The sequence below is a fragment of the Vidua chalybeata genome, chromosome 9 (assembly GCF_026979565.1).
Source record: "Vidua chalybeata isolate OUT-0048 chromosome 9, bVidCha1 merged haplotype, whole genome shotgun sequence".
Classification (NCBI taxonomy): Eukaryota; Metazoa; Chordata; class Aves; order Passeriformes; family Viduidae; genus Vidua; species Vidua chalybeata.
In genome coordinates this window covers 12,058,754-12,072,407 of record NC_071538.1, presented here as the reverse complement: position 1 = coordinate 12,072,407, position 13,654 = coordinate 12,058,754, and the positions used below count along the sequence as shown (strand labels likewise).

The 13,654-nt window shown below is 40.7% G+C and overlaps 1 protein-coding gene across 1 annotated transcript in view; it reads right to left on the bottom strand.

Moving 5' to 3' along the window:
* Nucleotides 1-13,654, bottom strand: part of LOC128792413 (cytosolic carboxypeptidase 6-like) — a 163,472-nt gene that overhangs the window by 114,070 nt on the left and 35,748 nt on the right. The window lies entirely within an intron of this gene.

Genomic DNA, 13,654 nt, shown 5'->3' with positions numbered 1-13,654 from the left:
TAATTGGGAAAAAGCACCAAAACTACCAAAAACCCCTGTTAGATTCTATACATCAACACATATAAAGGGTTGTTGTCAACCTTGGCTATGAGCTGGCAGTGTCCTTGTGGCCAAGGGGGGCCAGTGGGGTGAGCCTCAACACAAAGAAGAAATTCTGCACACTGAGCAGGACACTGGGACAGGCTGACCAGGGAGGTTATGGATTTCCCTCTCTGGAGACATTCCAAACCCACCTAGACGTGTTCCTGTGTAACCTGCTCCAGGTGACCCTGCCTTGGAGGGGGCTGGATGATCTCTGGAGGTCCTTCCCAAACCTAAGTGTCCTGTGATTCTATAAACCAGGCACAACCACCAGGATGAAGGAGGGAGCAAAGCTGCAGTGCTTTTACAAACTTGGCACACGCATTATTTTGCTGAGCTCCCTTTTCAGCAGTATCAAACACACTGTTGATTTTCTCTCCCTGCTCATACACTTCATGGTGTGTGTTAACTTAAATTTTGCTGTTTATGCTCAAGCAACTCTCTATGTCTCTCAGATATACATTTATGTGAATCCAGGATTATCAGTCTTCGTAATGTGATCCTTCCTATGTCTTGAGAAATAATGAAATAATTATCAGCATTGTCTCTAAAGGAGTCACCCTGGAACACAAACAAGCCCCACAGAAATGAAGGAGGCAGCTCACACGTTGGAGTATCCCTGGCTTTCAGCATGCTCTGGCAGATTTATCACATAAAGTATGGTCAGATTCTGCAGCTCAGGCCAGCAAAATGACCCAGCTCAGTAATCCAGCTCTATACTGCAGTTTCCTATATGTCACTTCCCAGAAGGTAGATGTACTGAAGAGAAAAAGAAATAATTTTTTTTTTTTTTAAGAAAAGAATTCGTTTAAAGAAAACCACCTTACCAGCACAGGAATGGAGTTTTGAAGATATTTGGAGAAAGATTTGATATTCCAGATGCTCTTGTGAGATAAATCCTCTAAGCTCCTTTAGATCAGTCATTTTCTCTAACAGCTAAACCACCAGAAGTTGGGGAAGCTCAGACTTTGAAGCCCATTTAGGAAAACCATGATGGATGATATTTAGTACTTTGTAAGTCAGACTAGATTATCACGGTGATTCCTGTCTGCTTTTAAAAACCTATTGATCCACTGGTGTCAGCACTGCAGAAGACAGCAAGCAGAAGCTTTCAAAATACTTTTAAGATGGGGACTACTGCTAACTTTGATGTGGTAAAATTCCAACATCATGATGTATCTCCTGACAAGAAGAAAATTAAACTTCTGTTAATTAATACATTAATTTTAATTAGATTTTTCACAAGGCATATAGTAATCAGATTCTGAAGAGATGAGTGAATGCATCCACATAGGAAACATTGATCTGTCGTGTAACACTAACTTGAAAGATTTAAGCTACTAATTCAGTTTTCTTTTCTGAGGAGCCTTTCCAGAATGTTTTCATATAGTGGTCCTTTCGGTCTGGGAGAGTTTCTAAGCATAAACTAGTGAAGGAAGTCGCTAAAAAAGCTTTAACAAGAGTAGGAATTAAGTCTTGTTCCAGTGCAGCTTGAGCAATGCTAGGAGTAGGTCATATACATCATGGAAACCAGCCATGAAATATAAGAACTTGCAGCCATCCAGAGACTGATTAATGATTCAAATAAGCAATTTCTTTTCATAATTGCACTTAGGGAACATTAGAGACACAGACCCCATTCAACAGCTTAAACTGGGCTCTAGATCAAGAAAACATATGCAGAACTGCAGGGTTGCTGCCTGCAAAAGCCAGCTAGTAATGCTACCAGCATTAAGCTATTTTCTGATGCCTAAGAAACTAAAAGAGCAGTTTTTCAGGTTTAAGGAAAATAACAACTCTGGAAGCAGCTCTGCTTTGTTACAATCCTCATAGGATGAGTTTGCAAAAGGAAAATATTCTGGCAACTTGAAATCATAAAGGATACCTATTATACTTTGCAGAAGTATTATTCGTTCAGCTCTAGTCACTCACTCTGTAACTAAAACCTATCTGCCTAAATATCCCCACTGGATCCATTAGTTACCTTCCTTTCAGCTGTTAGGCAGTTGCTCTGTTTTTCTCACAGGGTTCCTGTTGTCAGGCATGGGCTCTGGTTGACACAATAAACCAGGCACGAACTGAAAATAAGCAGTGGAGAATCCTGTCTACAGGATTATCTGGGATTACTGTTTTGGAATGGCATATGCCAAGAAATCAGTGGGCCTATCCTATACCTCTGCATATTGTCACAAAGACAATATAATGGCCTCCCCTGAGGATAATGATCTTTTATCCAGGGAAATCACATAGTATGTAAACGTTTCCCATCAAAACACAGTTTCACTTTTTTTTTTTTTTTTTTTTTGTATGGCACTGCAAAGCAACTCCACTAAAATTCAGATGCTCCCAAGCATCAGAATTACAGGAATGCAGAGGTACACAGGACAGAACAGAGCCCTTTTTTAGACAGAACAACCACTACTGATTGTTCACAAACCTGATAGTGCCAATCCAGCCATCAAACAGCCACACCTACTTTAATCAGGGAACAGTACAAGAGGCTGTGTCAGAGAGCAGTAGCAGGAGCTGTGTTTTCTTTGCCATGCACATGCTCATGAAAGAACAGCCACACAGATCCCTGGATGTGGTCAGCACAGGATGTTTAAGGAAACAATGCAACTAAAAAAGCTCGGATCATCCAAGACAACTTGGATTCTTCACCTCTTTAAAATAATTTGGTTAGAAATTTACCAATGCTTTTCAGAAATTCAAAATAGGCAACAGGTTGACTGCATTTATCTTCATGCTCATCAAACCCCCGAAAAAAGCCTAGCAGATGTATAAATTCCACTTTCAAAAATGAAAGCTCCCATTAAACCACTGTTATCCATGTTATCTGACTTGTCTCCCATAAAGAGCAGCTCTAATTTGGGAATTCCCTTTAGGCTCCTCACTGTGAACACCAAAGCAAATAACTCATTTAGCTTTTCTGGAAAGACCTTCTTTTCCTTGAGCACTTCTTTTACATCTTGATCATCTATCAACCTTATAGACCTTCAGGCAGGCTTCTTGCCTCTGATGTGTTTGAAAAAGTTTTTATTATTAGTTTTTATGCCTTTAGCAAGTTATTCTTCAAAATTGTTTTTGTCCGCTGTTATTATGGGTTTGCATTTAACTTGCCAGAGTGTACTGTGAATTTTTTTACCTTAGTTCATTTGGGCAAGACTTCAAAGGGTGTCCTTTAATGCTAATGACCTTCTTCAGTCTAATAATCCCCTTTGCTAACTTCTCATGTAACTTTTGATAAAGTTACGGAGTTTTTCAAATAGGGATAACACACTCTCTAAAGGTAAAGCTGCAAAAATGCATCCTAAAATGGTGATTTTATATAGCTGCCATGTCACCTCAAAGTGTTATTTTGTTCTGGTTTGCCCTTTTAGCTACTGCTTTTAGACTTCTTTTCCATTTTATGTTGGCACCCTTACAGAAGTATGCGCCATTCTAAGGTCTTTTTGGTTTTTATATTCCACCAAGAATGATGAATTTGAGCATGTTTATATTTATTATTACGGAATGTTTCTATGACAGGTGCATCTTCAATCAACACTTAATCCTTACTAAGTGATAAATTTAAAAAAAAATTTGCTCTTCTCTTTCAGGCTCTTTGATTTCTTGCTTCCAGAAGATGCCATTTTTAAAGTCTATAAATGTGATTTCTATATCAACTTTAATCATGACCCTTAATCAGGCTCTGCCATTACATTCTTGGAGTCCTCATTGCTTCTGTGGCAATTCTGAGCATGACAATAAAGGTGCTTAGAGCTACCATCCCATTTTCACATGGAATTTTAATGCACAGAGATTGTGGGATTTTTCAGTACTTGTTGATACAATTCCACTCCCTGCCTTTTTTTTTCTTCTTCTTCTATTCTCTTTTTTGCTTCTGATCTTTCTTTGAACTGTAATGTCACTCCTCTGCTGGCTTTGTTTCCTCTGTTATTAGTGTATAATTTTACACTGCTATTCCAGTGCTGCCTGATTGAGATGCTATTATGTCAATATTCTCATTTTAAATCAGCATTTCACTTTACCCATCTTCATTGCATACACTGGGCTAATTGTCCACTGGCTCTATTACTGCTATCTCACACCAGTAGAATAGCATGAACAGACTTAGTTAGGTCAAACACTTGGCCAGCTGTCTCTAAATAATTTTTGAATACTAAGAGCTCTTTTGTATCAAATAAAAAAGCACTGGCAGTGACTTTGCCCCTGTGTCTTAAAAGGCAAATGCAATCCCAGGAAAACTGAACAAAGGGCATGGTCCCAACACCTTCTGAAGTGGGAAAAATAAAATGGATCAGCTCATTCCAGGCATTTCCACTTGCATCCTGTGAGAAGCCCTGACTCTAAGAAGCTCTGGCAAGAGGCAGCTGGAATTGAGTGCTGTATTGTGCAGGAGCTCATTCTCCTCGGTGCTCAGCAGTTCAAATGCAAGCACTGAAGCAGACTTGTCAGTGACCTTGACTCTGAATCACTTTATAGAAGCACTTGGGGAAGGAGCAGATGCGAAGGGGGAGTTTTTCATAAGTGGCTAAAAAAAATATCTCAAACTCCCGTGTCTCACTGAGAAACTGAGAAGGGGAGGAGAAACATGAAACCAGAATTACTGAGGAGGAGCTTAATGATATCTCCCAGACTCTAGGAAACTCTCAATGCAGCACTGAACATGTCAGCCACTCCCTGATTAATGTTACTTAAAATTAAAAAATCCAAAACCCTCTCTCCCCAGTGCAGATGATAAGAGGAATTCAATAACATCACATCCATAAGAATTACAGAATGTATAAGCAGGAACAAGGTGCAACAGAGGCAGAAAAGAATCCATGCTGAACCCCTCTTGTACACCCAGCCCAAGAAAAAAAAATACATGTATTATATAAAGGGAATGTTTTCCTCCATTGGCAAGGGGTAAATTCTTTGAAAAGACAGCTCTGATTCATCAGCAGGGTGCTGGCAGATGCCCCCAGAAAAATAGAGAACATGGCTGTACATCTTCAAAAAACTATTTTAGGAGACACTATTTCCTCAGAGGGATATTTGAGTTGTGTTCAGCCCCCTAGGCACATCCCAGGAAAATACAACCATGTTTTGATGGTAGAGAGGATACTAAAGCTTTGATGGATAATATTTTGATCCAAGGTAAAAGAGAGGAGTTTGACTAAAGGCTCTAAAGAGTCATGGAAAGAGACTGAGATGCTGAGCTAAAACTAAGAAAGCAACACCATAAGTTCCATGTAATAGCAATAAAACACCTGGAAGAGAAGATAAGGTGTACAGTAGATCACTGCAAAGTGGAGGTCATAACTAACATGTCTGCCCCAAACAAAAAGCAGCAGCACAGAGATTCCTCAGAATGGCAAACTCCTGGAAAAAAACCCAAAACTGGTTCAGAAGTTCGGAGCAGTAATTGATGGTACTACACACAGACACTCCATGTCACAGAATGCAAGAATTAACACAACCTCTGAGAATATCAGAGTTGAGTAAAGGGACACTTATCTAGAGATATGATAGTGAACCACACACTGATCTGCCTGCAGTGCTCCATGCAGGTGTCTGAGTATCATGGAGAACAACAGCTTAGAACTGTCAGGTACAAATGAAAACTGGCCCTTATCGTGTTGAAAAAAAGAAAATTTTAGTCACTGTGATTACACAATTTTATTCTTCTTTGTGTTATTTGTTTTACCTGAAACTGTTCCTATTCTAGATAAAAACATTACCAAAAGGGATAGCAAAAAAATCCTCAGACAACCAAAGAAACCACAACCTGTGTCAGAGATTACCACTATGAAATGATTAGCACAGTGACTGAGTACAAACAGAGAGAAATTTGGTAGCTGCAGACACATTTCAGACTTGTTTCCTGGAGAGTCTGGAGTATTTGACAAAAATACAGTGGAGCATCATCCAGAGCTAGACTGTGAACACGCAAGTGTGATCAAAACAAAACAAAACCAGCCAAAAAGCCTGTCTAGTTTAGATGAAATGTGATTTATAATTTCAAAATATAAATGTTACTTAGCAAAAAATAAGACTATTAGCACTGGTTGGCCTGAATAGCAATCCCTTCCATGACTTTCACTTTAACAAGGAGTTCACAGTTGCAGGTGGAACTTCACCTAACAGTGTTAATGATTCCTAAAAGTTACCAGAGAAATTATATATTCACTTCTATATATACATTTATATTTATGAAGAAAACAAAAACATTTGTTTTTGTTGAAAACAAATCAAAGGGAAGGGACAAAAATCATAGATTAATTGGAGATGAGAAGGAAATCTGTAGAGTTTATTGAGTGTATTCAACTGCCTCAAAAGGGAATTAACTCTATCTAAACCTTTTTCCAATAAATACCTGTCATAAAACCCACCAGTGGCAAAGATTCAGCATATCCTGCAAATAATCTGTTCTAGTGTAAAACCAGCTCTGCTATTTGCAAGTTTCTTTGAATACTGTATGTGTTTAAAGGACTGTGGGAAGAAAGTTGCTAAGATCAGAAGCTGCTTCACCAGGTATAAACATAGAACATATTACTAGATCAAGAGAGAATGTTTACTCCAGGAAGTAGAATTGTTAAAATTGTATGAAAGGAACCGAGGAGTTCTGAACTCTCACAGATAAGATTGCTAATCAGAAAATGCCGTAGCTACCGAACTGATCATGCATACCACCTTTGCTTCTGTCAGCAGATACCAAAGTTTAATGGGAATACTTTTAAACAGCCTATATGAAGTAGGATGTTAGCTAGAACATTAGTAACTCTGATTATGCTGGTCCAAGAGGAAGGTGTGAAATAGTCAAAATCCACAATCTGTGGAATCAGACAATGATGAGTAATCAGATTGCTAAATTACAGCACTGAGAGAAAGGTTGTCCTTGCTACTGTTCAACAAAGAACTGAAATAAGAGAGATATTTTCAAAATACTGAAAATTTACACTTCATTCAACAGGGAGTTGCATGAGAGAAGTGGTACAGGGCACTTCTGCAACATCAACAAAGTGGCACGAACACGAGCATTGCCATAGCAAGTGGCCACAGGGCTACCACAGCTGAACACACACTGCATGAGCTTCAGGAGGAGAGAAATAGGAGGCAGCATGTTGGCCATTCTGCCTAAGAACTCAGAATAATTTATACTGTATTATCCTGAGAATTGTTGGCAAAAGATGGTGCCTGGCAATGGTTGTTTTGATATTGGAGTGAAAACCATGAGGCACAAATGACAGCCCAGGGTGTCTGAAGGACTGTCTGAGTATCTCTTCCTAGTGTGTTTTTAAAATTCAATATTGAGTTAAAAATGATTATTCACTGAGTTGTTTAGCAGGGGAAAGAAGGGTAGGAGCTCTGCTAACAGCAAAATGGAGCCAGGTAGTGTGTGATGTTACAGAGCTCATTACCCTGTGTTAATCTGCTATGACTCCCCACACCAGATGATGCAGATCTCAGCTGATCTGTTTGGCTCCAAGTGAGTTCTGAACAACACCAAACCCCAACCCACAGCCTTTCCAAACATCTATTAACATCCAAACTGGCTTCAGCTAGAATGAGAATGAGTTTATGATTTTCCAGTAAAATATTTTCCAGTTTGCTGCTCCAATTTATAACAGGAACAGGGGACATGATGAGAGAAAAGAAGAATTTTTGAAGAGAAAACAATTGCTTGCAGTCATTCAAATGTTAGATTAGAAAATGCTACTTGAGGGCTTATAGCATAAGAAGCCTAAATGTACACTTTTGATGTGAAAACCTTGCAAAATCTGTTGTTATACTTTACTTGTCAAATATCCAGTATCACATTGATGGTAATACTAACAACATCATTTCAGGAGATGAGTGGAAGCAGAGCCTCTAAGATTGACACACTTTACAGGACTGACAAAAATAAAATTTATGTCACTCTCCAGCAAAGCACACACATCTTGGAGACCAGCTGCATTTTTCTAAATGTGGAGTTGTCTGGTGAAGAATGTGGCACTGCACAAGGCAGAGAGGATGTGAGGTCACTAAAGCAATGCTGCCACTGGGGATAGTTGCAACCTGCAAAGTATCAGTTCCAGGATTCTATGTTTTGTGACTTAGTTTTCCATAAAAACAGAATGCCTCTCTCAAAGTATGGCAGGGATAAGAGAAAAAAAAACAAAAATCCTGATTTGTTTCACTGCAAAAGTTGAGGATAATGGGGAAAGTGGATGAGCTGCATGTGGAGCAGTCCCACAACACCACAGCTCCTGCACAGTCACAACTCTCCTTGACAGTACACTCTAAATGGTGCTGCTGGAGGCCTAGAAAAGATGTAGGCTGAACAACAGCATTGGCAGTGGGTGGCTTAAATGTGTCTGAAACAGAGCAGCACCAAGATGGGCACTGATGGAAGGACTTCATCAAGCATCAACACCCAATTGCATCTTGGAAAGAGCTAGGGAGTGGTCTGGATGGTAAGAACACCTGCTGAACCTTCTGACAGCAATGAAAACACAGAACCAGAATGGCAGAAACAGGAAATGGAAAGGAAGTCTGTGAGCACAGCCAGGGGAAAGGGGTTGTACTCCTTGGCAATGGGGAAACCTAGAGAAACCACCTGGCTGGACAGGACAGGCAGCTCTGATGAGTTACAGAGGAGGGAGCTTCATCTGGGAGCTCACCTGTTACACACAGCACTCAACCTTCACCCTCACCTGTTTTCTGTTACCAGGGCTTATAAGCCACAAGCTGGAACTCAGAGATCAGGCCTTTTTCCCCAAAACAAGCTCTCTCTGCCGTCTTCCTGCAGTAGTGAGGTGCAGGATGTTCTGAGGGGAGCCAGCCCTAGGAGGACACCCATCAGCCTCTAAAGAAGGGCCTGGGGAGAGATGATAACACAGACCCAGAGAACTGTATGTTCAAAAACTTTGGAAGAAAGCAAATATATTCTCTTTCTGAAGAGGAACGCAGTCATCTGCTGAAGAATCCAGTTACATTGACTTACCAGGCTAATTCCCCTATACTCTTACTGCTTGCCCACTCAAACCTACCTGGATCAAAAGCTAGGCCTCCTCAGAGACAGGAAGATTGGAAAATAATGATTTTGTTCAAATCTGAGCCTGCACACGGGATCTTAGAAAAACCTCCTCAAAAACATAAAAGGTGTCATTCACCCTTAAATAGCAACCCTCCCCATGCCTACAGTATTATGTTTACTCATCCTATCTTATTACTAATGCTCTTGTCAGCAGATACCCCCCAAACCCCACAGGCTCCTTCCCTCCCTCTTTCCTGTCCACAGCAATAGCAGATTGCCATCCTCTATCAGCTAATTCATCAGCCCCTGTGGCAGATGTCTGTGTGGTGGATCTAAAAGTTCCAGCCCAGCAAATGACTCAGAGTTTAGCATGCTGGGGCTTTCATTTTGCATTGAAAACTTTCACCCAGAATAGTATTAAAAGTATGCAAGGACTGCAACATCAAGCACTCCAAAGTCAGGAATGGATACAGAAAAGTCAGTTTTGCAGAAATAATTTAAATTTTAGTGTATGTGTGCATGACAAAGGAGATTCTAGTTAAGAAGCACATCCCAGGTAAGTGGGTTGTTTTAGTTTTGGACGGGTCTCTGGCTCACTCAGGGCACAAGGTGAACAGCATCTAGCAAAGGAATCATCTGCTTGTAGGACTCCAGCCTCAATTCAACATGAGGTGGAAAACAGGAAGAACAGAAGAAACATGGAAGAAAGAACACAAAGTTCAGCGTTGCAGTGAGAGTGCCTGAGAGCCATGAATCTCATGTCTGCATTTCACTTGGGAGGAACAAATTACTTGAAACAGATTCATCCCAAATGGTCAATCACAGCCTATTCCTTGTCTCCTAGGTCCTAGGAGAACCAAATGACAGAAATAGTCTATCCCAATCTTCCTTGTAGAAGCAAGGCTTAGGTACAAAGTGCAGGTATCAGTCTTTGCTGAATGACATGAAACAAATCTGATTCCAGGCATCCTAAACCATCTATCACAAATGAGTAGGTGTGATCATAACTGTTTCCTATCCACACAAGGATGAAATATTTGTCTCTCACAGGGGTCCCCTCCCCACCCCCCCAAACTCCACACTCTGCAATGCTCCCAGGGTATAGCAATGAGCAGAACAACAGAGCCTACGAGGAGATTAACAGTCCTGTCTTCAGAGCAGGATCTGCGTAGGGCACAGTAAACACAGGACAAGGCTGCACAATGAACACTGAAGGTAAAACACTGAGTAGCTGCTTATTATGTGGGAGTTTTCCATTTGGAGAACTCGGTGAGGGAGAGGTCTAGATGGGAGAATAACACCAGCACCTGTGAGTAAAGGCCATATCACAGTGCTCATATTGGGGGAACTCCGCTGACACCGAACACACAGCCGGAGTGCACTCACTAAATCCGTTTTTAAAGGGTGCTGGAATGGCTCACATGAACATGCTTTAACAAACTGCAAACAAGAGCCAGGTGAGATGGTTTAAACAACACATTCATGTTCTGAGATAATTCTGCTACCTGCTCCAGCACAGACAGGGAAACCATCAACAGGTATCATCAGGTGGAGTGGTGGGAAGACATTGCCCGCTCGTGTATGGGCAGGCAAAGGTGCTTGAGAACAGAAATATCCCCAGCCAGCAGCACATGATCTAGAGGAGACTATCACTTCAGTCTCATCTGCAACACTGATACCATTAGAAACGGCTGAGAATATCCCCTCACTCCATGTAGGTCAACATAATAGCATTGATCATCGGCGTTACCGTGTCAAAATCAGTGGCAAGGAGATCAAAAGCTTCCTATTGTTCTCTCATTTCTTGACCCATCCATTCCCTCCTAAAGAGTCCTACAGACTATGAAACACTTTAAAAATAAAATAAAATAAGCACACTTTGTAAAACCCAGAAGAACAGTGAACCACAAGTGCTTTGGATTATTTTTATACAGTAACTACAGCAAACACTCAGCCTTGGAACACTCAGTGCTGGAATCACTGTAGCTGTGGCATTGTGCGCGTGCCTCATACCCACTTCACTTATTTCTGTGTCACTCATCCTCCCTGCTCCAGAATAAACTTTTTTTCAAAGAAAAGAGCTTATCTCCCATACTGCAGAGCAGAAGAAAAATCCTCCTATGCAGCAATATTTAAAACATGGTTTTATGGTCTTATGGCAGCTAATTTTCCTTAAGTGATTTAAGGGAATGAATACATCTAAAAGTCCTGCACTGAGCTGTTCTGCAATGGCAACTGGAAGCCAAACTTCTTGCTTTAAACAACCCAGTCTCCTGTGGGCAGCCTGTCGCAGCAGATCCTGTCTGCGTTGGGAGGGATGAAGGTTATTTTTTTTTATTATATAATTTCTCAGGGAATTGGGTTTTGCATTTCATTTCATTTTCCCCAGTGTGGGGAGACTTTAGATGAGGAGAGGGTGGCAGGACAGATGTGTTCAAATGCAAAATGCCTGATGTGACACAGTTTGACACCAGCTCTCCTGCAGCAGGTCACCTGTGCATGCAGCCAGCCATCTATCATGTATTAGTCATCTGAAAGTAACACTCTACCCCAGAAAAGCACCTAAAATTTTTAGCTGCCTGAAGGCATTCAAAGCAGGTTTTATTCTGGCACTCTGTCATAACTTAGTAAGGAGCAGTCACTGCTAAAGCAGGATGGTGCATGGACAGTCCCATGGCAGCTGGCATGTTTCCCCATTTTGTCCCAGCACTTTGGATATCATCTTTTCATACCAATATTACTGGGATCAGAGGGACTAATAATCTGGTATTTCCTGAAAATAACAGTAATTCCATACAATGCATTGCATTGCTGAGCATCCCTGAAACTGCCAGAAAGGCTGGTGTTGACAAGGCCAGACAAGAAGGTTTTTTGGTGGGTAGCTAATTCACTAAGAAATGGAATTCTGAAGAGCAAACCTGAACTTTGCTGGTACCTTAATCAAAAAAAAATCTATAAAGTATTTTTTTAAAAAATGAAATAACCTTGAAAATTAAATATTGCACTTGTGTTTAAAAGGCTCCCTTTTCTTTCCCTCAGAAAGAAATGAACTGGAACTGGTTCATCTCAGGTTGATCACTGGGGAGAGTGGAAGACAGAAAAATTAAGGAAAAAAAATATTTCCATTTCAGATCAGCTCTCACCAAACAGTTTTTTTTATTTTTCATTTTAGCCACCAAAGCAAATTAATTCATTCTTCACACACAGGACAGCTGGAAGCTACCAGAATTTTCAAAGATTCCTTAGAATGGGATGAAGCTGAAAAGCACTTCCCCCTACCTCCAAGAATAGCTGTACTTTACTGACAGTGACTTTTAATAGTGCCAGGATTTGTTGCCTTACTGACTACAAGCACTTCCCTACGCCCAACTTTCTTGTGATGTCTAAAGACCTCTTCATTCTTGGAAAGAAACCTCTTCTTAAAGCAATCTGTATGCTCACTCCCTTGTCTAGAAGGAAAATTTTCTTGCTTTTTGGGGTAGAAGACAGAGGAAAGACCAGACTTGCTCCAAAGCTCCTTTCTGTGCCTTTCCACCATTATCATCATCACTTTAATAGAGCTTAGGAGCCTTGGTCAGAGGCACAATGCACAGCGCAAGGTGCTGCAGAAACAGAACAGAAAGGCAAATTCTGTGCCAAACAATTAGTGGTCTAAGAAAATATTTCTTATGCAATTGGATTGCAGTCCATATGTAATGTTCTTATCTATTAACCTATGTTCCTTTACCTAAAAACTCCTCTGTACAGGTATTACTGGAAGATAAAAAGTCCAATTAAGATGTATTGGGAAAACCAGGAGTTAAATTAAAGGAGGTCTTATCCTATATATGATGTAGCCAGGGGTAAGAATCCTCTTTATTTATTAGCAAAGCAAGCTAGGTCCTTTTTCACAGAAACAAAAAGGAAAGAAAGAAAAAAAACAAAAGGAAAAATTAGCAAAACTTCAGGGACTTAAAGATTCAAATTCCCTCTCCATTGTGAGAAGCAAAAACAAAAGACAAATACCAGGAATCCTATAATGAAAAAAATAATAATCTATAAAATCTCCTCTTATTTTTGGTAGTGATTTTTTCCTCCCTATCTCCATTTTTTTCCCAGCAGTTTTTCTTAGGTGCCACGTTCAATAATCCTTCTGCACTTTGATGTCAAACATTCAATAGCTGTCTGCCTCCCTCCCACTCCTCTTCTCCATATTCTCCTCAATCCATCTCCTCTGATTAGCTCAGAATTCACCTTCAAGAACACCTCTGCTTCTCTGAGTGAGCATGAGTATGTGTGTGTGTTTATATAATATTTGCAAATATTCTCCCCCTCCTGCACTGCACGCCACACAGCCACCACTGCCAGAGCCCCAGATTAAGCATTGCTGCCATTCCCTAATTCAGTTTGGGGGGCCTGCTGTTTTGAATCCAGCTCAGAGCATGAGAGCAGCTCAACAGAATTTAGGCCCTGCTTTCAGAATTATTTCATAGTTAAGCTGAGCTGAACTTCATTTCACGCGCCTTCTCCACTTCTGATGCTTCCTGTGGCGAAAGCACAACTGTCCCCTGATCTCCTGCAGCGGGG